Raw genomic sequence first — 26,493 nt, forward strand, 5'->3', positions numbered from 1 at the left:
GAGACAATGACTGTCTCGTTTGTCAGGTCCAAAACCGATCAGGGTGCGTTTGGGGACTGCATAATCATACAGAGGATTCCCGGGTCCCCCATGTGCCCTGTGGTTTGCGTAGAGGAATATTTAGCGCAGAGAGTGGCATCATGGGGGGGGACCTTTTTGAGACACGCTGACACCACCCCACTGACAAGGTTTCAGTTCCAGCGGGTGCTTGCGATGTCGATTTCGGCCGCGGGCTTGAACCCCGGCGAGTTTGGGACCCATTCTTTTCGGATAGGGGCTGCTACAGAGGCTACAGCCAGGGGTCTGAGTGTAGAAGAAGTAAAACGTGTAGGGCGTTGGTCCTCGAACTGTTATAAAAGGTATGTGCGCTTGCACATGTTATGAAGCTGTAATGATGTACTCACGCTTCTTGTTTTGTTTGGTTTTCAGTTGCGCAAGCCTACGAAGCGGGGCGGACTGGGCAGTCGACCCGACACATGGGGACCAGCGGTCAGACTTCACCGGCTGGGAAAAAGGAGGTGTGGGTCGTGGGCCACTCATACGTGAGGCGTGCCGCTGACGTATTCAAAGCAGGTGACATGATTCACGTGGCTGGGGAATACGGGTACAGTGTGTCCTTCTACGGAAAGGGCGGGCTCTGTATTGACCATTTTCAATCCTTTTTCGAGGGTTTGTTAGGGCGGACAAGGTCACCGCCGTCTATAATCATAGTCCATCTTGGGGGCAACGATTTGGTGGCCACTGGTAGACGACTTCTTCTTGAGGCAATGCTTTCCACAGTAAGTTGGTTGGCAAGGAGGGTTCCAGGGTGCACAATTGCATGGTCCAACATGATCCCACGAAAAGTGTGGCGGGGGGCTATTTCTGTTTCTGCTCTGAATCATTCAGTAAGGAAAATAAATAACAAAGTGAGTAGATTGTTTCGTTCAAGTTCTCTGCATTCTGTCTCGCATGGTTGTATCAGAGGGGACAGTATGTATTTGGGGGACGGTGTTCATTTGTCCCGGGTGGGGAATGAGTTACTCATAGGAGACCTCATAGCTTGGTTAAAGAGTTTATAACATGACCTTTAGGCAGGAGTTGTTGTGGGGGGTCCGGATAGCCGGTCAACTATCCGGCCTGTGGCGGTAAGGTCATGATCGGTGAGCAGTAATTGGAAGATCCCTATGGGGGGGCGTCACCCATTACGGATGGGAGCGCTCGGGGGAGGTGGCCATTGGCCCCTCAACGGGGAGGCGGTCCCGTCTAAGGATAGGCCGCCGGAAGGAAAGGAAAGGTGGTCAAGGCCCCTTCCTGGATAGGAGGGGCTACGGGCCCTCCTGGGGAATTTCCCGGGGCCAGGACATCTGCGACGGCAGATGGGTAAGTTGTGTGGGGTTCGGGAGGGGGTTTACGCTACCTCTTAGACACCTCACACGAGTCCTCGGACGACCGTTAAATGGCGTCGAGTTCATTGGGGCCCCCGTCAAGTCCAAGGGAAATTGATAGATGCACTTGAGGTACGCCTCTGTGCGGTTGGTCCTCTCACAAGTGAGGGTTGTATTTATGGTTTAGGGATCTGACACCGGTTACGACCTTGCCGTTGGCCCTTAACGTTAGGATGTACAATTTCAAGTCAAATGTTTTGTAGGATGTTGGATCGGCTAGGAGAATCTTTGTATTAGAGATCTGTTAAGGTTAGCCAAACATCGTAATGTGGAAATGAAATTGTACATAATATGAAACTGTTATTTTAATGTTTGATTTTGTTTCATATTTTAATAAATACGGCCGGGAGGGTCACTCCCTCCCGCCTTCCAAAAGTTCAGAACCGTTTCGGTTTCCCATCCTTGGGGATTGTGTCGAGAGGGGGTGGCGGGTATCTCAGCCATATGGAAAGGGGCGACCATTCGGTCCCCCCGAACGTATGGTGGAGTACCACGATCCCCCCGGGAAGCCATCTTGGGCGGGAGGCGAGTCTCGGCTGGTATGCCCGAAGCGGCGTAGCCGGGGCGCGCCTTTTTCCGCCCTGGAGTGGTTTGTCCTAGCCAGTGACGCACTCGGCCACGCCCTCGGAGGCGGGCGGGGGCGGGTTGACGCCCGCCCCGAAGACGGATAAAAGAAGCAACAAACCAAGAAAACATCCTCTTGTTCCTGTGCTCTGAAGCTGCACCTCCCCACTGCACGTGAGCTCAGGACGGAACGAAGAGCCAATTTTGACCCACCCACCAGCCCCTGAGGACAGCTAGTTGTTTTGAAATAAAGTTTTGATGTGGTAACCCTATTTTCTTACAGGTTGTGACGATTGTCGTGATAATTTTTGAGTATGCAATAAAGATGGTCACTTTCAGTATGTTGTGCAAATAAGGGATTTTGCAGTGGTGTTGATCAGTAATCATGCTTTTAATAGGCTATAATTCTTTCGTGATTTAGTAATTTAGGTAGATTTGTCGTATTTATTGTCAGGCGGTAAGGTCATGATCGGTGAGCAGTAATTGGAAGATCCCTATGGGGGGGCGTCACCCATTACGGATGGGAGCGCTCGGGGGAGGTGGCCATTGGCCCCTCAACGGGGAGGCGGTCCCGTCTAAGGATAGGCCGCCGGAAGGAAAGGAAAGGTGGTCAAGGCCCCTTCCTGGATAGGAGGGGCTACGGGCCCTCCTGGGGAATTTTCCGGGGCCAGGACATCTGCGACGGCAGATGGGTAAGTTGTGTGGGGTTCGGGAGGGGGTTTACGCTACCTCTTAGACACCTCACACGAGTCCTCGGACGACCGTTAAATGGCGTCGAGTTCATTGGGGCCCCCGTCAAGTCCAAGGGAAATTGGTAGATGCACTTGAGGTACGCCTCTGTGCGGTTGGTCCTCTCACAAGTGAGGGTTGTATTTATGGTTTAGGGATCTGACACCGGTTACGACCTTGCCGTTGGCCCTTAACGTTAGGATGTACAATTTCAAGTCAAATGTTTTGTAGGATGTTGGATCGGCTAGGAGAATCTTTGTATTAGAGATCTGTTAAGGTTAGCCAAACATCGTAATGTGGAAATGAAATTGTACATAATATGAAACTGTTATTTTAATGTTTGATTTTGTTTCATATTTTAATAAATACGGCTGGGAGGGTCACTCCCTCCCGCCTTCCAAAAGTTCAGAACCGTTTCGGTTTCCCATCCTTGGGGATTGTGTCGAGAGGGGGTGGCGGGTATCTCAGCCATAGAGAGTAAGCGCATCAGACAACAGGGGTGGGGAGGCTGTCTGTGAAGAATGGAAAGATAGCACAGGGGCGGCAGAGGGAGTGTGTGTGTGAAGTGTTTGCTACTGTAGGTGTAAGGAAGACAGACAGCTGAGACGAAACAAACAAAGGTACATTCAGATCCCACGTAAGGGCCCCTTACGTGGGATGGGTCCCTCCGGGTCTCTCACCTGGCAGCAATGGAAAACTGGCGTTAAAAACTGGTCCTTTTATATATTGATGTCCTTTAAAGGGAAAACACAGATCCTTTTCTCAACAACGGTATCTCAATAATTACTGTTGAACCATTAAGAAAAAATCCATGTCAGTGAGGCAGCAGCTCCGGTTTACATTTCACATGGTTTACTTAATTTACTTCCCTCAGAGTGGTCGTTTTTTACAGTAAGCTGTTTTCCTGTAATTGTTTATGCAGCTTATTAATCAATTATGCGGACTGTGAACTGCATCTTCTGTAGGTGTCTGTTTGAGCTTAAATTGTGGGTGAATGTTTATAACAGCCCAAGAGTAGGTGCTCTGGAGTGGAGGATGAGGGCAGTGCAACGTTCTCAAAATGCCTGTCAGTTGGTCATAAATGTGATCAGAATACATGCTCGTGCAATCCTTGGCCCCTCTGCTGAGCGTACAGAGCAATGGTGGCACGAGCCACTTATAAGCATAGATAGGAGCTTAAGTGTGGAAAGCAGATACAAAACTGTTGAAATACAATGAGAGCGAAAGTTTTTTTTTTAAATGAAGTGCTTACAGGTGAATACGTGTGGGTGTGGTGAAGGAGGTGCAATGAAAGTATGTGCAGAGGCAGAGAGTGAATAGAGGGTGATCAAGACGAAATGAGCTGTGCAATATGCAGATGAAGGATTTCTGAAAGATGTGGGGAGAAAATGGGTGAAAGTGTCTAACAGAGAGGCTGCAGAGTAAAGTGATGTGCAGGGAATAGCATGGTTGACTGGGACACTCTGCAGACCACTACTCTTCCACAGACCTCAGCAATGTTTCATTTGCAGGCTCATATTATCGGAGTTGAAACTGAAACATTTTCAAGTCTAATTTTCCACAACTATATAATTGTTACTCATTTATCTGTTACTTCAAACAGGCAATTTAGAAGGCCAATTTGTCAGGCTTGTTTTAACCACATGTTCGTTATAGCGTGAAGTGTCTGGGAGGGAGCATATACCAGAAAACTCAAGAGAAACACTCAAATGCTAGTCAGGCGGAATGCTGTATGATACGTGTTTCCACATAAGCTACATAAGCCACGCCTCTTTTAAAGGATTAAATTAGGCTTCTTTAACCACGTCTACCTCCAGGACCACCCCCAACTTTTTCACCCTACTTAAAATCCTGGACCTATGGTAGAGTGTAACACTGTTGAAGTGGGGGTTGCATGTAAGATTAAGTGGTATTCCAGCACTCACATGAATGCAATGATCTGTATGTACGCAGAATCTATTCAAGGAGATGACGTCACCGCATAGAGTTCGCTTTACGATGTTAAGATGGAAGAAATTCGCTTTTCTTGATACCTATGAACACTGACATAAATAAGCGCGCCAAAAGACCTGAAAGCAACTTCATCACATGCGCGATAAACGGGTGACGTGAGTGATGAACTTTAAGTGATACGTACCCAGAAAAGAGGTAGTAGTGACAGGTCATGGGTACCACATTGCTCAGCCTGTAGATCTGTTGCTCGTCGGACTATATAAGGAGGGCCAGACCGACGTCCTCTAATTATGAGCGACCTAGGCCAGGGCCCTTATCCTCCTCTGGCTCAGAATGTTCCCCTATGTGATTGGTCGTGAGTACTCTAACTTTTGGACAGGCCTTGATTCTTGCTGTTCCTGGTTTCCCCATTGGTCTAGACTCTCTTGGGGGCAGGACAGCAGTATTCAGCAGGGCCGTCATAGGTATCGCTTTCACGCTATATCGCTATATGATTAATTGACAGCCCCGCATTGCTGAGTTCGGGAGCTATGCAATCATTTGATTGGCTGCACACTCTAAATCTTGCGCACACAGCAGATGGCAAAATTAAGCCTAAGTTTCTGCACTCCGCCAAGTGAGGTATTTATTTACCCGCACAAATGGGAAAAGTATCCCCCATTTCTGCAGGAAATACCCCAATCTGGCAACACTGCTGAGGGGGCCCCTTGCAGCTCGGGCCCCCCCGCACCGCGGGTGCTGCGGGGGCCTGTGTTACGCCCCTTCTAGGCTGATTCTCTTTTGGCTGCTTAGTGCCAACGTAGCCCTGATTGCACCATGGAGCAAGTGTGCCTGCCTTGTAAGTAGGACTGTTTTGTGTAGGAATCAGCACCTTCCTGCACAAAAACTATCCCCTGAGACTGTTTCCACTTTCTATGTGTGCTGAAGAATGCATCACATGTAGAAATAGTTAAAAACGAGGAGAAATAAAGATATTTTTCTTTGCTATGCCTCACTTGGGGAGGTGTATGTCTTTGGTGCATTCCCAGGTATACCACTTTTGATAAATCTGAGAATGCATAACAATCCGTGAATGTTGCGTGGGAACACCCAAGTAATACCTATGGAAATGCCTCCCTGATGCAGAGTAATGCAACACAAGGATTTAGGCTGTGTTGCATTACTCAAGATTTATGAAGCTATTCACGGCCACTCAAGATGGCCTTCAGTGGCTTCATAAATCACATTATTTTTAGTTGTGTCACTCTTGCACTATAATGCACATTGTAGGAGTGATGCAAAGTGATTCATAAATATGCCCCTAAGTATGTTCAAAATCAGTTAAAATGTTGCACTATACCTATTTTGCAACTACCTTTTTAAGTGTTCAGTTTTGTATTTATCAGATATAATATCAAAAATTAAAGTTTCACTTCACCATTCTACATTACAAACCATTTTCATTCTATTCTAGTGCCATCATATAGATTTAAATTAACATAGATCTTGAGATTTCATTCTGTTCTCTCCATCGTCTGGTCTATGAAAGGTCAAGACATGATATTTCAAGATTTTACAACCTTAATTTAAGTACTCCCTAATGTCAGCTAAAATATTATCCTTTGCTAGCCACAGGGCATCATTTGTTTTTGGGAAAGTTATATGGCCAGATCATTAGCTGAAATACAACTTTCAGCAGTGGTAATTTTACCCCGTCAGGGAGCTAGCAGAGACATGTGAGTGGCTGAAACAGAAGAATTATCATACACCTGTATTCAGAGGTCTACATCAAGGTAATTATTGTGTTTTTTCTGTATATCAAATAATGGAAACATGATATGTAATCTGACCTATATGATTGTTATAAAGTGTGTAATTGCATTGTTTATATGAAAGGTGAAGTCATGAGCATTTAGTGTGTAAACTATGATTTGAATGGCTGTGTGCCAGTTGCAAAGCTAACCATAAGTGGCGAAATTCACTGTTTAAGTATCTCTCTCTGTTTTTATCTATGTTTTACATCTATATCTACATCTACATCCATAGCTGTATCTATATCCACATTTATATATATCTTCTAGTTGCAGTCGCCCCTGGTTAGTTATAGTTAGGACCATATCCATAGGAAATAATTTTTTTATTTTGAAGGGTGCAATTTGATAAATTACAAAACTTTCCAAAACAAGTGCCATCCACCTCTGCTGCTTTCGGGAAAGTTTCAGGGTTATCCGTCAAGCTGGGGCAAGGAAAAAAGGGTAGAGGTTTCCCCAATTTCTTTTTTACTTTTGATTTTTCCCTAGCAAAATTAGACATTTTTACAGCCATAATAGCTGAACAGGTTTATACCAAAGTTGGCAGAAAGGTAAATCAAGGTCCAGAAAGTGTGCTTTTTGTGATGTGGTGTTAATCTGTTCAGTAGTTTTTGATGAAGTTAAGTTGAAAATGTATGCATATATCACCCAACAGAGAATCCACAGGTCCCACAGATCTAAATATATGATCTGATGAGCTGCTAACAAAGAAACAGGGATGTGGCAGCAGCCATTTTAAGATTCAGGGACTCAGTCCTATCTCTGTCTTACAAAAAGAATAAGAAAACATATGGGGGCATGGTATGGATACCCTATCCCCCTAGTCCTGACGTGGTTGGTCGCAGTAGCCCCCCTGACCAAAAACATTTTTTAAGTGTTTCCATGGATCCACATCTCCCATAAAAACAAAAAAGCAGACTCCTGCGCTTTTTAGTTTTAGGACCCCCAAGTGGGAGAGGGACCCGGGGGTAGTTGGAGATATTTTTAATAAGGAAAGAGCCATGCTGTCGCTTCCCCAAACCATTTCTAGGCGTGTGACCGACTGAGTGGGTGGGCGCTGTGATGAGCTGTCTGAGTCCGAGGTTGGCAAGGTTGGCGATCGGGGTGGTAGAGTTGGTGTTGTTGTTGTTCTCAAGGTGGAATTTCTGTTCTCCTAGGAGGATGTAGTCTGTGGAGGCCAGGGCGTGCATGCTGACAAAGTTGGCGATGTAGTCGCTGTACTGATACCGAGGTCTGGGGTTCTGTAGACAGAGTTCCTCTGAGGGTGGTGTTGGGATCGGTGTGGATCTGAGATGTCAGGTGCTAAGGAGGCGTTCATCCAGGTCTCTGTCAGGAAGGCTATATCCGGGGAGGATGTGTCGAGGAGGTCCTAGAGTTCGACAGCGTGCTTGTGTGCGAAGCGGGTGGTCAAAAGTATGCATCTGAGGTGGCTCCGTCCTGTCACGGTGGGCAGTGTGGCGGCTCGGAGGCTGTTGAAGCTGCAGCTTTGGCAGGAGAAGGGTCCTTTGGTGTGTTTCGGGGTGGCCAGGAAGCAGGTGTGCGGCCGTCTGCTGTTGAGTGCTGGAGGGTGCTGGTGTCATAGCGGTGTCGGGTGTTGTGGTATTCGTGGGGCCAGGGGGTCTGGTGCTGGGCACGGTCCAGGTGCAGGCGGGCTTGCCTTAGGTGCGCCTAAGACTGCCTGCTGCCCGCTGCCATATAAGGGAAGCAGCTGGGAGGCAAGAGCAGGGTGGCGAATGAGTGAGCGGGGTGGCGGGGACGCAGCGCCGAGAGAAACGAGAGGGTAGAGCAGGCGGGGGATACAGAAGGCAAAGAATGGCACAAAAATCAAACAACAGTCACTCATGCTAACAGGTCATGGTCAAACATCCTGTGACCTTTTGAGAAACCTTTTGTAGCGTGGGTGGCACTTCTGTTTTCTTAAATATTTTCCAGACGTGACCAAAATGTGTCATGTCCTATAGGTTAAAGACACCTGATAATGTCGTCATTTCGTGGTCAATGGTTAATCATTGAAAGACTATAAAGATCTGCTCCTCAGTCCATTCAAGGGGATCTACCTCGCTGCAGTGACCCCTTGGGTCACTGACGCCTGTGTGGTCTCCTTCAGCCCTCTATCTAAGCATCTTTGGCTGAAGCTCTAATTGTTTCTGGCACTTTAAAATGGTCTTTTTCTCTCTCCTCTGCGTCGCCCTTATTCTAAAACATTATTGCAATTGCAAAGCAATAACATTGTTCCTCCTAACTTAAAATGTGCATTACTAGCATTGCAGTCAAGTGTAGTTTGCATTTTAAATAGATTTAAAACATTTTTGCATTGCCTGAGTTTCTCCTTCACTCCAGAAATGTGTGTTTCATTCCCTAAGTAATTTCAATTGTGCATTTTTAATAATCCTGGCCCCTCGCATTCTGGGTCTCTTTAAAATGTTTAACCTGCATGAATTATTCTCTTCAGGAAGGCTTCTTTCAAGTTCTCTACATTTTCTTAGAATGTATTCTGTGTCTTTCTGAGTCTCTAGCTGATTTAAATGTCATTTTTAATGGATCCTCACTCCAGCTCGCCTTATAGTTATTATCAGAAAGTCTTGATTCTAGGCACTATGATTTCATAACAAATGTACTCCATGTCTTTGGATCTCTAGCAGTTTTCCATTATGCATTTTTAAGAGTTACTCATTTCAGCTTGCCACGCAGCATTTTAGAAGCGATTGCTATTTAGCATGTACTCCTGGCAGAGTGAAGCCAGGTTTTCTTAAGAGTGTTCACTAGCAATGCATTTTATCGAAATACATGTGTTTTGTGTAATAAAAGTGCAACTTCAACATGAAATGTCGTCATCTCACATCATTGTTCCTCCTTTCTCAGTGCATTATTGAGACGGTACTCCAGATCACGTGACCACAACCTTAATGGGGGATCGGAAGGGCCTCCATTTTCCCCACTGTCAGCTGGCGCCCAACGTGAAGAAACCCTTCAACAGCCACACTAAGGAGAAAGCCAGCTGGTTCACCGCGGACCTCCAAGCCTCCAAGCAAACCTGCCGTACACTAGAGAAGAAATGGCACAGCGAACAGACACAGGACAGCCACACAACCCTCAAGAACGCCACCCACAGATACCATCACCTCATCGGATCCACCAAAAAGGCATCCTTCAAGGACCGATTCAACAAGAAAGCGCACAACAGCAAAGAGCTTTCAAAATCGTGAAAGAACTCTCCAAGCCCAGCTCCAGCACCATCATCCTACCATCGCAGAACCTGTGCGACTCCCTTGCCATCTTCTTTCGTCGCAAGATCGTAGACATCCACCACAGCTTCAACAACATGACCGCCCTGACAATCACCAACATCGCAGACCCCGCGGCCACCACCCACATCAATCCCCTGCTCACCTCGACCAACATAAACGATGACGACACCATCAAAATCATGAACACCATCCACTCCGGCTCTCCATCAGACTCATGTCTACACTACATTTCAACAAAGCCAGCGCCACCATCACACCCCATCACCGCAACGCCATCAACATCTCCTTCGAGACCGTGACCTTCCCGGAGAGCTTGAGGGACGCCAAGATCAATGACCTACTCATAAAACACACGTTCCCGGCAAAGGTCATCGAGAAGACCGTCAACAGACAGATGACCCGCTACCTCGAGGAGAACAACATCCTGGGCCCGTCCCAGTCTGTGTTCCGCAGCAACCACAGTACTGAGACTGCCCACATCGCTGTCATCGATGACATCAGGGCCCTGCTGGGCAATGGCGAAACCGCGACCCTCATCGTCCTAGACCTATCAACCACCTTCGACACTGTCTGCCACCGCACCGTACGCACCCGCCTCCACAATGCAGGGATCCGAGACAAGGGTCTAGAATGGAGCACCTCCTTCCTCTCCAGCAGAACCCAGAGTGACCGCCTCCCCCCGTTCCCTTCCAAAGACTCTTAGATCATCTGCGGCGTACCCCAAGGATCATCCCTCAGCCAGACATTGTTCAACATCTACATGGCATCACTCACCGACGTCGCCCGACCGCACAACCTCAACATCATCTCCTACGCCGACGACACCCAGCTGATCCTCTCCCTCACAAAAGACCCCCTCACAGCCAAAATGAACTTTCATGAAGCAATGAAAGCCGTCACCGAGTGGATGAAGAGCAGCTGTCTGAAGCTGAACTCGGACAAGACAGAGGTCCTCATCCTCGGCTCCACCCCCTCAGCCTGGGATGACTCCTGGTGGCCGCGCGCACAGGGAGCAGCCCCTACATCCACCGACCATGCACGCAATCTAAGGTTTATCCTCGACTCAATACTCTCCATGATCAACCAAGTCAATACTATCTCGTCCTTCTGCTTCAACACCCTCCGCATGCTCCACAAGATCTACAGGTGGATCCCTACCAAAACAAAAAGAACTCTCACCCAGGCCCTCGTCAGCAGCAGGCTGACTACGGAAATCCCCTCTATGCAGGGGCCTCGGCCAAACTCCTTTAACATCTACAACGCATACAGAACGCCTCTGCATGGCTGATCCTCGATATCCCTCACCACAGCCACATCACACAACACCTGAGAAACCTGCACTGGCTTCCTCTCAACAAGAGGATCACCTTCAGGCTCCTTACCCACACACATAGGGTGCTCCACAACACCGGACCGGCATACCTTAAAAGGCGACTCATCTTCTACACCCCCAAACCAACAGCTCCGCTCCGCCAACCTTGCCCTTGCCACCGTCCCCCGCATCCAAAGAGTGACCGTCAGCAGCAGATCATTTTACCACATCGCCACCAAGACCTGGAACACCCTCCCCATCCTCCTTCGGCAGACCCAGTACCTGCTAACCTTCAGGAGGCTTCTCAAGACCCGGCTATTTGAACAGTAGCAGCACCACTCTCCCCCCAGCGCCTTGAGACCCTCATGGGTGAGTAGTCAGCTTTACAAATGTGTTGATTGACTGATAGATTGTAGTGATTTATTTTGCACATGCTGACACATTATCTAGGCCTGTTTAAACACATCACTAAAATAAAGTGCCAAACAGATTTCTTGATTTAGCACTACTTCTGGCCAAAACAGCAATAGCATGGCCAGGTTTTCAATGAAGGCACCACCCTTGGGATGTTGGCAGAGGGAAGTTAAGAAATTAGTTAGAAATCAAATCCTTACTTTACGTGGAGAAGAACCCAAAGGATTTCACTAGACACCTTTCCCTAAAAATGTGACGAGACAGTGCCACATTTGAAAACACTGCATGTGCACGATGAATTACATCCCCACGTATTGATTATTAGAGAGCTCATCTATTGACAAAAACACCAAACAAAATGTCTTATAGGGCAAGATCATTCAAATTGAAGCCCTCTATGTGAATCATTTGAAGGGCTTGTGCAATAAAACAAAAAGTCCATATGTGTAGATACGTTGATCTGGGTGAATCATCTGTCTGTACTAACTGTTTATGTTTGAAAGACAGTAAAACAGCTTTATTAAAAAGCCCTGTAAAAGCCTCAAGCCTCACTTCTCACTTTTTCGTAATCCGTCATTGTTTGTCTGATTACCAGCATCAACTTCAAACAAGAATACCTTGAATACAGTGCATACCACTATTTCCAACAAACTGTATCACATCACTCTCACCGTAAGTCAAGTACAACCAGCGGCAGAAGCACTACAAATAATGCCCGCTAATCCTGGCAGTGCTGACTACCACTGACAGCAGTTCCATGGCTACCACACAGAGTATTGATACACTCACATATCCTTGATTTGCTCAAACACATTCTATCATATTTTATCATTATGACCACACACATAAAACAAGAGACAGTCTGATTTTCACAATCCCTTGAGACCATGCTCTCTTCAATAACCAACAACATTCACAGTAGAAATTCAGTTTCTGGTTGCCAGAGGAATGCACCCTGTCCAAGCTGGAACCGCAATCTGAGACAGGATAAGCCAGCTTCACACCCTATATTGAACCTGGTCTCACCCTCTGGTAGCTTGGCACAAACAAGGCAGGCTTAACTTAGGAGGCAATGTGTAAAGTATTTGTCCAATAATTCAAACAGTAACACAGTGAAAACAGCAAATTAATATCTCCCCACCAGGTTAGAATAATGGATTATGATTTTATAAATAAAACAATACCTGAATGATACATATCTAACAAGTAGAAGTCAAGATATGAATTTAAAAACATAAAAGTGTAAATAGCGCTTAGAAGTGATTAGCACCTAATTGAGTTATCTGATCATACTGGACCGAGGCAAAGTCAAGAGATCAGGCCAACCAGTACCTTGGTTCTTGTTGCTTGCAATAGCAAGATGCAGCAGAGCGATGCATTGGTTTCGATCCAGCAGTCGAGGTTGTGCAACAGTGGAAATACATCAGTTCTGAAGACAAATCATCAAAGGTAGAGATGCATTGGTTCCAAAGCCGATGCACTAGGTTTCTCCAACCAGTCGAGGGAATGGGTTGATTGTCTCTCATCGAGGAAAAGCATTGATTGTCTCTCACTGCAGCAGCGGTAATGGGGCAGTTTCAGTGGGTTGTTCAGTAGGTGATGTGCTGCTTCTGAGTGCGATGCACCCGTTCTGTTTCTTCAACAGCGTAGATGCCTTGGTTCAGCATTTCTGCACCAGAGGTTGCATCAGTTATATTTATATTTATTTAACATTTATAGAGCGCACTGTAACCCTGCGGGCATCCTGGCGCTATGACATTGGGAAGGAGACTAAAATGAGAAGTTACAAAGCTAGGTCAGAGGATCATGCTTTGGGAAAGAGCCACGTCTTGACTTTCTTGTGAAACATCATTATATGCTGTATTCTCCTAATTTCCAAAGGAAGACGATTCCAAAGGAGGGCAGCTGCCATGCCGAACGCTCTTCCCCCCAGAGTTACTTTCTTTATCCTGGGAATCCTGACGAGGCTAGCAGTCGATGAGCGGAGATTGCGTGCAGGTTCTTACCATTTGAGTCTACCTTGAAGCAGTTTGGGCACCTGTCCAAGAATTGCCTTAAACACTATGCATAGGGATTTGAACAAAATCCTTTGAGTCACCGGAAGCCAGTGCAGGTCTGCCAGCGATTGGGTTGTCGAAGTGCAGCGTGCCCGAGTCAGAGCAAGCTTTGCTGCTGCTGCCTGGATACTCTGGAGCCTAGCAATCAGACATCCCGGAGACTCCAAGAGCAGGGCATTGCAGTAATCCAAGTGACTCAGAATATTGCTCCTTGCTACCATAATTCTTGCCTGGGCTGGCAGTAATGGTAGCACTTTCCGGAGTCCCCAGATAAGAGTGTAACAACATCCCACCAGTTTGTTGACATAGGATTCCAAATTCTACTTCTCATTGAAACTGACACCCAGATTGCGTACTGTGCCCACTGGTACCAGAGGGACATCTGTAGGTGTGGGCCAGAAGTCAGCTGGTAGTCCTAAAGGGATACAACCCACCTTACAGTGCAGAATCTCTGTTTTCTCACTATTAAATTGAAGCGAGTTAGCCCTTTGCCAATTCACCATTTCTAGCATGCACACATGAAAAGTTTCCTGAGAATCCGCATGGTCGCCGTCCAAGGACACCACAAGCTGGGTGTCATCGGCATAATTGACCATGCTGATATTATGAGTTTTAATGATATCCAGAAGTGGCCCCATATATGCGTTAAACAGTATGGGGATGATGAGGACCCCATGTTCATTTTTAAAAAATTCCGATTAATACGGGGGGAGCGCTACTGCCTGCTATTTATCAGATAGACAAGAGCACCTCCAGCTCAATGCCACACCTGTCACTCCCAGAGTTTTAGGCCTTGTAAGAAGAATGGTATGATTGACAGCATTTGAAGATTATCCAAGACGGTCACCAAGGCTGGCTCTGTTCCGTGGCCAGGTCTAAACTCAAATTGCTCATCTTCCAATTCATTATTTGTCTCCAAATAAAGGAACAATGATCTGCTTTCCAAACATTCCACAATTTTAGATGGGTATGGTAATAGGGAGATTGGCCTATAGTTCTTATGGCAACCTGGGTCTGGTGTGTTTTTTTTTCAAGAGCAGTGTTATAATTGCTTGCTTACAGCCGGGTGGCACCACTCCGCTACTGAGAGACTGGCCACACAAATGACATAGGATAGGAAAGATCCCTGATCCTAGTTCTTTCAATATCTTGTGGGGGATGGGATCCAATGGTGACCCTGGAGAGATTCCAAGAGCCACTCTGACAAACTCCTCTTCCCAGGGCATCTTAAATTCATCCAAGGTGAGCTCGGGGATAAATGAACTAAGGTTGTTATCCCTGTTGTGGTTGGTCTTTGATGTATCTCCCTTGTCCCAGTCTGAAGAACCGGGTGGAGTCACATGTTTCAGACCTTCCACAATCTTGTTAGTTTTCTCTTGAATGAAAATTGCTAATTCATCACATAGCTCCTGAGTAGGTGGTATTTTACTGTTTATACAGTCAGGGTGGGTCATATCTCTCACTATCCTAAATATGTTCTAGGAGCTATTAAATGACTTTAGGATGGAGGTGGCGAAATATTCTGCTTTAGCAATCACTATTTCTCTTTTGTATTTAATTAAGGTTTGCTTCCAGCTGACTTTATCGTTTTCAGCGTAATACTTTCTCCACTGTATTTCTGTCATCTTACAATCCAGCTTATTGTTCCTTAATGCCTCCGTGTACCATGGGGCTGAGGGTCTTCCCCTTTTCCGATTATCTTTTAAAGGGGCAAGTTGGTCGATCGTCCTGATTAAGTCCTCACAGAGAGCTGTGTAATTCTCTGTTACCTGTTTCTCAGGGTTGAACAGTGTCTCTGTCTGAAATAGATGGGCCATTTTTGCCTTCCTTAGCAGTCCTTTCCAGTCCCTGCCCAGATAGCTCCTTTCTTCCTTGGTCAAGGGCCTCATCTTACTAATAAGTGCCACGCTAAAACTGGCCAATAGATGGTCCGACCAGCCCACTGGCAAAACTTTCCCCATTATGATCAGGCCTTCCTCGGCAAATATCATGTCTAGAATGTGGCCTTCTATATGCGTTAGTTCTGACACCCATTGTATCAGGCTCAGGTTTGCGCAGTTCTGAATGAGATTATTGTATGCTGTGTTCATTTTCCCATTTGCCCACAAATTAAAGTCTCTCAAAACTAATAACCTAGTATGGGTAAGGGCCATATTGTTAATTGCATCGATTAAGTCGTGCTGTTGTTATGCGTTGGTTGCCCCCGGCGGTCTATAACAGACCATGCCCGTGAGAGAGTGTCCCATCTGATCTTTGACAGAAAAACCAAGTATTTCCGTACAGGTGATCTTGTCTATCTCCAAGGGAGTAATATTCCAGTCCTCTTTAAAAATTACTGGGGCAAGCATCTGGATCCACTTCCAATGGACCAGGCACAGGAGCAGGAGGTCAGACTTTGATATCCCTGAGTCTCAAAACAGGGGGCATGCCAGCATGCCCTTGAAAATCACTCTGGGTTCCAGTTCTTCCTCAGCATTGGCAAATGATAGCAGGCTGCAGAGCAGAACAGTAGAACATCAGTTCTTCCAGACCAGCAGTCCAGCAGAGTGGAGGTCCTTGTAGAAGCACATCAGCCCTTCTTCCTAGCAGAGTTTCTTTAAAGGTCCAGATGTGTCTCATTTGTTGGGGTCAAAGAGCCAGTACCCATACCCAGTATGTGCCTTTGAAGTGGAGGTGACTTTAAAGAGGGGCTTTGAAGCGCACAGAGGTCCTTTCTTCCCAGCCCTGGCTTTAGACTCAATACAGTAGGGCATGCCACCCGTTGTGTGCGAAAGGACACTGCCCAGTCAGGTGTAAGTGTCAGCTCCTGCCTCCCATCCTGACCAGGATGACCCATCAGGAAGCAGATGGCCACTAAGTCGCACCTAACCTCCCTTTGTTTGAGAATACCAAATAGCGGAGCTCTCATCACGTGTAAATCCCTGATGTCTTATTAGTCCAAGTCAAATTTAAAATCCATTACTATATCATAGTATATATCACAATTATATTACAAAAATAGAACAGATACAATGTCTCACAAATCAACTTCAATCATTTAGGTAAATGATATATATTGTCTACTTGAAACAGTATCACAAAAGAATTACACATCATATGCTCAATCCAAAATCAGTAGTTTAGCAAAATACAGTTATTTCATAATGATTTATATATATATTGCTGTTAATTCTCTGTGTTACAGGTGCAATTGTTTAGTTATGCTTTGTAGATGTGTCACTGTTAGTTAGTCACGGAGGATTTCAGCCAACATGTATTTCGTCCTTCATAGGACTTCTTCAAGGATCTGTCCCAGAATAATATCGATACAAAAGGGGATGATGGACGGAGCGTTTGAACAAATCAAACACTCACCCCCAGTCAACTGATCTGGGTTTAATCCATCACCATTCTTTAGTTTACTCAGCCACCCCAGTTCAGACATGGCTATATGCAAATCAGTCTGACCCTGTGCCTTATGGGAACAGTCCAGCCCGAACTGCCAAGCCATGTCTTCCCTGGACCGGAAACAAGCATCCTGGGACCGGTTTCGGATTCATAATCCTCATCAGCCAGGCTATCTTGAATCCAGTGGCCAAGTGAACAAGGGACTCACGGCTGAGTATACCCTGCCACACTTAGGGCGAACAAAGTGATACAAAAGGGGATGATGGACGGAGCGTTTTGACGGAGCGTTTGAACAAATCAAACACTCACCCCCAGTCAACTGATCTGGGTTTAATCCATCACCATTCTTTAGTTCACCCAGCCACCCCAGTTCAGACATGGCTATATGCAAATCAGTCTGACCCTGTGCCTTATGGGAACAGTCCAGCCCGAACTGCCAAGCCATGTCTTCCCTGGACCGGAAACAAGCATCCTGGGACCGGTTTCGGATTCATAATCCTCATCAGCCAGGCTATCTTGAATCCAGTGGCCAAGTGAACAAGGGACTCACGTCTGAGTATACCCTGCCACACTTAGGGCGAACAAAGTGATACAAAAGGGGATGATGGACGGAGCGTTTGAACAAATCAAACACTCACCCCCAGTCAACTGATCTGGGTTTAATCCATCACCATTCTTTAGTTCACTCAGCCACCCCAGTTCAGACATGGCTATATGCAAATCAGTCTGACCCTGTGCCTTATGGGAACAGTCCAGCCCGAACTGCCAAGCCATGTCTTCCCTGGAACGGAAACAAGCATCCTGGGACCGGTTTCGGATTCATAATCCTCATCAGCCAGGCTATCTTGAATCCAGTGGCCAAGTGAACAAGGGACTCACGTCTGAGTATACCCTGCCACTCTTAGGGCGAACAAAGCGATACAAAAGGGAATGATGGACAGAGCGTTTGAACAAATCAAACACTCACCCCCAGTCAAGTGATCTGGGTTTAATCCATCACCATTCTTTAGTTCACTCAGCCACCCCAGTTCAGACATGGCTATATGCAAATCAGTCTGACCCTGTGCCTTATGGGAACAGTCCAGCCCGAACTGCCAAGCCATGTCTTCCCTGGACCGAAAACAAGCATCCTGGGACCGGATTCGGATTCATAATCCTCATCAGCCAGGCTATCTTGAATCCAGTGGCCAAGTGAACAAGGGACTCACGTCTGAGTATACCCTGCCACACTTAGGGCGAACAAAGCGATACAAAAGGGGATGATGGACGGAGCGTTTGAACAAATCAAACACTCACCCCCAGTCAACTGATCTGGGTTTAATCCATCACCATTCTTTAGTTCACTCAGCCACCCCAGTTCAGACATGGCTATATGCAAATCAGTCTGACCCTGTGCCTTATGGGAACAGTCCAGCCCGAACTGTCAAGCCATGTCTTCCCTGGACCGGAAACAAGCATCCAGCCAGTAAGTAGTGGTCACTCATGCTTATGCAAAAAGGGGCAGATGTAAAAACTTCCTGCCAAGCGAGTATATTTTCATTAAAAAGCCAACGTATGACTAGATGGGTCCTAGCTGTGTGATCCAAAGCAGATACATAGGTAATTATTAGTGGCTGCCAATTCCGTGATACATGAAAAGCAGAGGGTTTCAGACCCTGCTCTTGAGTTAGACCATAATAAGTCCTAAATGCATACATGGTAATTGCCGGCGTGTTGCTTAGCCTGTTCCATGTCGGGAAAGAGCAAGTGTGTGTCTGTCTAGATGGAATGTACACAGTCCAGATGTTCAACACCACAGATGTGTATTGCAGACAGGCTGCAGGCACACATGCAAAACATAAAAGTACATGTCCTACCTTTTGCGAAGACAGCAACCTGCCCTAGGAGCTATCTATGGCCAACCTTAGAGGGGACATATATATATATAATAAAAGGGAAGGTTAAGGCTTGGCAAGGGGTTTGAATGCTAAGCAGAAATGGCAGTCTAAACTGTAAACATAGGCTGATCAATGACAGGCTTAAGATGTGTTTGAATGACTACTTGTGTGGGTGGCATAATCAGTGCTGCAGGCCCCTTGGAGCATTTATTTAAGGTTAGTGCACTTTACATGGGATTCACAGATACATTTAATTTACCAGTTGTGGATAAGTCAGTGAAACCATGTTTAGGGGAGAGGCACATGCCTGTTAGCCCTGGTTGAAGGAGTAAAGTGTCCAGAGTCCTAAGGCCAACCAAATGAATGCAGAAAAAAGATTAGGAAGCACAATGTTTCTGCAAGACCACCCTTAGGCTGTCAGGCCTAACAATTCAAATTAAGGAACTCCTTACCTGACATATTCCCTCTTCAAATATGACATTCTCAACAGCTGTTTCCATTCCAATAACACCTCCTTGGTGAATTCTAGCTGAGTGAATCTTCCAAAAAGAAAAGAAAATTCTCAACCTTCAACCTTTCAGCATCCTCTGCACACCACATTACTGAACCAGTCCACATCACCAGCTATAACTTTGAATTATTCAGATTTTTGTAGCTAACAACCAGAGGTTTTAGCCCACCACAAGTCAACTAGTGGGAGATATAAGGAACATTGCTGAAAATAGCTGCTGACAACTGGCCCATTTTCCTGTTTACAGTTGTGATCCCTACGCTGATTAACAAAGAATTGCCCTGTCATCTTTGTTTCACAAAGTGATACTGCACAATGGTGACTAGGGTATCTAACAGCTGCCCTGGCATCCATATACTATGTCTACTTGTATGATAGCCATTGCCATCAGTTGCTCTTTTTTCATTCCTGTGTACACTCATTGATCATATATTTTTGACATTTTAATTCTACCTATTAATTAATTAAGTATTGGCCAATCTGCATTTCAGTATGTCACATTTTGGATTTTATCCAGTATTTTTATGCTCTTGTTAATTATATTTAATCAAGCAATGACGAGAATTAGTTTCCTCGAGATGCTAAAGTATAGCTCAATGCTGTTCCATTTTGAGGGTAATACTGCTGTGGACTCACCAGTCTTGTCATTCTTAGCACAGACTATCATCAAAATAAAATGCAACTCGCTGGCATCCAAACCGCAGGCATGCTTAAAACGTGCCAAAGTCAAGTCTGTATGCACTGATCTGGGCCTGATTGCTACCCAAAATGATTCTCAAAATTAGGCCTGGGTGCAACTCACAGAGTTTTTCTCTTTGGAGTTCTGCATTCTGTGCTGATTTTTAGTGCAGGGGACTTGTCTCGTACTGTAAACTCAGCACGAATGGCACTAAGTGGTGCAACAAAGGGTGCTGCTTCTTTGTGCCGCTTGAGCACAACATAACAAAAAGCGACCTGTCTCAACACCCATATGAGCAATCTCGTCAGCAGCGGATCTTACCATTGGTGAGCTGTGTGCGAGAAAAAACTCCACCACACAGCAATTGGAGGAGTTTTTCTGAAACGCCACACTACAAGTGGAGCATTGAGTGGACAAATCTCCGTGAACTTGCAGGAGGAGCGGAGCTTACCGCCCACCCCTACTCAAAATGTTACCTCTGTCACCAGGTGAGCAATCATCAATCTACATTTACATACTGATTTGATGCTTCATGTGTTTGCTAATACCACATTTACTCATTTTCAGGCTCAACGTTTATTCTGCAAGAAATAAGCATGTTTTCTCCTCACTTAATATCAAGTCATCATTTACCTTGTCGCTGCAAAAATAGATACTGTCAAACCTCCAGCATTTATTTGCTCCTCTGTAAAACACTCAGCTGAAATATATGCTTATATACTAGATGCTACAGTTGATTTCAAGTTTGTTATAGAAACCGGAATTTCCCCAGATATAGTATCTGAATGTATTCATCTAGTACTGGAAAATTATAAAATAATTAGGATAGATTTTGAGGTGCATTCTTGATGTGATGTCATCATCATCTGCCATGCTGATCTTAAAATTACTCTTGCCCCATAGCCATATCAATTACCATGCAAAGACGTATAGTGCTCTGTACAGTGCAACCTTAAAACCCTACAATTAATTCTAATATATCGCCACACACTTTTTTTGTTTTGAAACTCCATGATTTAATGTATCTCTCTGCAGTTCATCCATTATTCATGAGCAAATTATCAATTGTAGGGACCGAACTTTTAAAACTTCATAGGCCCTCATGACCATCGCAGGCTTTTTTGTTTCCATCCTCAATTTTGCTGACTTTGTAGTATGTTCTCAACAGCCTACCAACATAGTTTAGAAATCATTAGAAAATAATGCTCAATTCACATTTATTTAGTTTAGCATAATCATGCTTTATTTGGCATGTCTAGGCCACAATAATTCACACAAAAGAGGAGAGGGAGGGTAACAGACTCACCTACTCCGGACTCCCAGACAATACTTTTATAAGCCTGAAGGACTAGGGAGTGAAAAAAGTGTCTCTATTTCGAGGTGGCACATGCTGTGTGTCTTAATACTGCCCTCACTCACACAGTTGGGTAACATGCTTCATCATAGGGCTGCTACCAAACACCCCTGCACAGCCAATGCCTGGGGTGGAGCAATAGGGTAGGGGTAGACAAACACAACTTATAAGAGAAACAATAATGTCTAAAGTGACTGGGACCAACGGAGGTGAAAGTGCAGTGTAGATTAAAACTAGCTCGGAGGTGTCGCTTTGCCTATACTTTAATTCTAGACCCACCAGCCTTTCCCTGGGAATGTCACCTCTCGAAGGAATTCTCTGATCTTTTATTAGGTCTGAACTGTCATCAACACATTACAATACCCACTCACAGCAAAGGCCACATTTTAGATCAAGTGTGGACGGCAAATCTTGAAATTTCGTCCCCTACTTTGACCCCCTGCTCTTGGTCAGATCATTGCTTTATTTCTTTTTCCCTTAATCTGACTACCCCCAGTCGTCCTTCCCCTACGACCAATTTCACTGCTCGGAACTGGAAGAGAGCAAATTTGGTGGAACTTCATTCTATATTGGCCTCCACAGTCCCTCCGACCTCCGTCCTGGTGACCCACCAGGCTTCCCTCCTAGAACAATGGCTGCTATCTGCCTGTAATACCGTTGCCCCTTTAAAAACTATAAAAACTAGGCGCCCTCACGACGCCCAGCGATGGTTTACGGACCAACTAAAGCTGGACAAACTGGCCCCACGCCAGGCTGAGCGCCGCTGGAGGCGTAACTACGACTACCAACTAAAAATCCAGTTTGTGGACCATTTGAGAGCCTACAAAAAATCCATCTTATTGGCTAAAACAACTTATTTCTCCCAAAAAATCATGGAGTCTGCCTCCAAGGCAAAGGATATCTTCTCCATTGTGAATGAGCTCTCTCTGCCAGACCGTGTCACCCCTCAACCCCAACCCTCAAAGTCTGTGTGCGACTCACTTAATGCTTTTTTCATGGACAAAATCACTATCATCAAGAACAATATCCCCTTGCCCTCATCCTTCTGTCCTCCTCCTTTACCTTCCAGAAATCCTTGCTGCCTGGACGTTTTCCCCCGATCTCCCTTTCGGAGTTCTGTTCACTGCTGCATAAAGTGAGCTCTGGTTCCCCCAATGACTGCTGCCCTCCCCAGGTCCTTAGGGAAATCTTCTTGGCCTGCCCCGACCCCCCCCTGGCATTACTTAATAACTCGCTGGCGACGGGGGTGGTCCCAGATTCTTTCAAACAGGCAGTTGTGATACCGATCCTAAAAAAGACCAATGCCGACCCTACGGTCTTGAGCAATTACAGGCCCATCTCCCTTCTCCCCTATTTGGGGAAAATCTTGGAGACTTATGTCACTCGCGGCCTGAGCGCTTTCATTGAGAGCTCGTCCTTTTTGGAGGCCCAGCAAGCCGGTTTCCGCCCTCTCCATTCCACCGAGGCGGTCATCGTGGCGGTTATGGACACCCTAAGAAAGGGCGCCGATAATAACAAGCACTTGTCTTGTTGGACCTATCGGCGGCTTTTGACACGGTCGATCATGCAATATTGATCGACCGTGTCAAAAACGCCGGAATTCAGGGCATAGCTCTCGAATGGGTCAGATCCTTTTTGGACAGGCGTTCCCAGGCAGTGCACCTGTCCACTTTCTCCGCTTCTTATTCTCCCCTATCCTGCGGAGTCCCACAGGGCTCCGCCTTATCCCCTTTGTTATTTAATTTGTACATGCAGCCCTTGATTGTTTCCCTTCGCAAATCCGCAGCCACTATCTTCAATTACGCGGGTGATTTGCAGTTAATTTTTCCAATCGACACCTCCCTTTCCTCCCGCACCAGTTTTCAATTCACTATGCTTGAGATATCGGAATGGATGTACCACAGCCAGCTCAAATTGAACCCCACCAAGACCGAGCTTGTGCTGGTGGGTGGAGTAGCCAACCCATGGAACGACAGCTTTTGGCCTCCCTCGCTAGGGCCCCCTCCCTGCCCTGTCAACTCTGTAAAGAGTCTTGGCGTAGTCATCTCCAGCGACCTATCTATGAGGCCCCAGATCAGTGCTGTTACCTCATCCTGCTTCTTCCATCTGCGCAGGATACGTAAAATCTGTAGATTTCTTACCAGAGACGCACTTATCCTTGTCATCATGGCCCTCGTCACGTCGAGAATTGACTACGCCAACACTCTATATGCGGGAATTCCTGCATACAGGTTACAGCTGGTGCAAAATCAGGCAGCACGCCTGATCTACCATCAACCTAAGCACCAGTGTGTCTCGCCGCTACTGCGGAGCCTGCACTGGCTCCCGGTGGCTAAGCGTTGCACCTTCAAGCTGGGCTGCACGGTTTTCAAAGCTCTGTCTGATCTGGCCCCTGTTTTCACTTCTTCTAGCCTGAAGCGATATGTCCCCTCCAGAGATCTCCGTTCCTCCTACCACAACCTGTTAGTCATCCCTAAAATCAAACGAAAAAACCACGGCGGTTCTTGTTTCTCCTTTTTGGCCCCTAAAACCTGGAACTCCGTCCCGTCCGCTCTCCGACATTGCCCTACCTACGACTGTTTTCGTAGGATGTTGAAAACATATCTCTTCCAGTCAGCCTTCGAATAAACACACGTTCCTGCCCTCCGCATTTGTTATGAGCGCCATGAAACCGTTTGGTGACCAAGCGCGGTATAACATTTTTTAACATAACATATAACATATAAAAACGTGAAGGGTGGTGGTGATTGGGAGATGCAATGTGATCCTTACACCCCTCCTTACTGCCAAATCGTCAACATGTTTCGGTCGTGTGATTGCACCTCTCGTTCGTGGTCATGCCGGTCTTCTTCAGGACTCTACTGGTCCCAGAATATATGTATGTATCTCTCACCTCGTATTCCGAGATAAGAGGGTATCAGAACCACTTGTTCTGGATCAGAGGTATCGACTCAACAGTACTCTGTTGATGTACGAGTTTACCCCTAAACAATGTTAAAACTGGGGAGAGGCAAGGAGAGACCCCTGTAGTCACACTTTCATCAAGGTGGGTGCTCATTCTTAGGTTTGCTTGTCTTCTCTCACCGTGTAGATGTCTAGGCCACAGCCAGGTTCCATTGTCTTTCAGAAAGAATGTGCTTATATTTAAGATGAATGAACCTTTTTCATTTCAGGAAATAATTTTAAATACAGTCTCAGTCATGGGCTCTACCTATGAAGTAAACAACAATGTATTACTTTGATTTCCTCAATCCTATTGAACGTGAGGCCAAGATGGCAACCGAGTGAAGTCGGTCGCAGGTGGCTTCCTCTGTGATGGCGAGTCGGAGCTAAATTGTAGAACGCAGAGGACACAGCGGACCTGAATGGCGCACCCTTCATATAGAACTACTACCACAAAGAAGCTTGCACTGACGGAGCTGTACTTACCCAGGATTAGGCACGGGGCTTCGGTGCTGGCACGGATCGCGGAACAGCTGATCACTGGCTGCCACGGTCTGGAGTTGGAGTTGGCCCGGATTGAAAGCAGGAGCGGGAGTATTGGAGGCCGTGCGGTCACGAAATTAGGAGTGGATTTCATGGATCCAAAGACGGGCACAAAGGGAATAGCAGGACCAGTGCCGCCTGCCTTGGTGGAATCTCTAAAGCAGCTCTTGCAATGCCTGACGGATCCGGACTCAGTGCCGGCCATGGCTGCGCAGGGACAACGGCAGCGAGTGAGGCCGGAGATTCCTCTGGACGGGAAATGGTGGGCGCTCAGCCCCAGCCACCCCGGTCCACCACAATCATCGACATGTTCCAGGGCACAGGGAGCAGCTCAGCCTCCGGTTTGCAAAAGAAGCAGCTCACCGTTACAGAACTGGACGTGGAAGATGGCTCTAATGGACAAAGTATAATGGGTAAGCCACCGCTTTGCCATGGGGGAATGCCAGAACGGGGGGAAGTAGAGACAATAACGCTACAGGCACAAGCTATTACCCTGACCGATATTGGAAATGAACGTCCGAGTGAATCAGGGTTAGCTGGTTGTTGAATGCATACTGACATACCAAATAAAAATGAAACAGTGAGCCAGCAGGAGGAAGGTTCTGGGCAGCACCAAAGTACAAGGGGGATAGAAAAAGAATTTAAAGGGCCCGCAAGCCGCACAGGATACTGCAGGCAGGCAGGGAGAAGGATATTGACTCAGAAGCTAATTACTTTTTCTCACTCTCCGGTGCCACCTAGTATGGTCTGGGCTCAGGCCATGGGACTAACTCAGAATCAAGTGAGGAAGAAAGCATTTCCGGTACAGAAGGGAGAGGCAGGGATAGGTTTACAACTGCTAGGAAGACATACCTTTGGTCTGGGAGAACAGGTAACCCCAAACAAGCCGATCTTAGTGGGGACTACTCTACGGGAGATCAATTGGTGGGGGGCAGCAAGCAGCTTAACTCAAAAGAAGGCCCAGCAGGGTCCCCGGCACTCACTCCCACCCTAGAGTCCATACTGCAGTGTGTAATGGCACATAGGAAAGAAGTCTGTTTGGAAAGCAAGCGCTTCCAGAACGCGAACCAGAAACTTCAAGGTGCCATCAGAAAAATAGCTAAAAATTGTAATGACATAAGCGACCGGATGACGGAGCTTGAAACAAGGATGGCTGCATTGGGAGAGGATATCGCATGCTCAAGAGGACAAGTTACTGCGCATGAGGAGCAACTCACTGATATTCTGTGGAAACTTGGGGAAGGAGAAAACCGCCAAAGAAGGAATAACCTGCGATTCCTTGGAATTCCAGAGGGGAAGGAAGGCTCCGATGCAAATATTTTTATGGTCCAGCTCCTCGAGAAATCTTTCCTGAGCTGGCAGGATGGAACTGGGTGCAAGAAAAGCAAAGAGCACACCGAGTTCCCTTTAATGTTCGACTGCTAGTTTGCCCAGACGCCAAACCTCGGGCACTTCTGGTGTATTTCGGGAACTTCTTGCTCAGGCAGAACGTGTTTGAGAAGGCAAGACCAGAAGCACAGCGGGCGGCCTATGGATTTACTTTTTTTACTAGGCCAGATTTCTGCCATGTTACAGTGGAGCGAAGATGTCGTCTGCGTCAAATGATTACCCAGTTCCAAGAGAAGGGAGCTCAGGCCTTTCTTCTCCAGCCAGCTCGACTGAAAGTCATCTGGAAAGATCAAACCCGTTTTTTTATATCAGAAAT

Source organism: Lissotriton helveticus, chromosome 2_1 (assembly GCF_964261635.1).
Source record: "Lissotriton helveticus chromosome 2_1, aLisHel1.1, whole genome shotgun sequence".
Taxonomy (NCBI): Eukaryota; Metazoa; Chordata; class Amphibia; order Caudata; family Salamandridae; genus Lissotriton; species Lissotriton helveticus.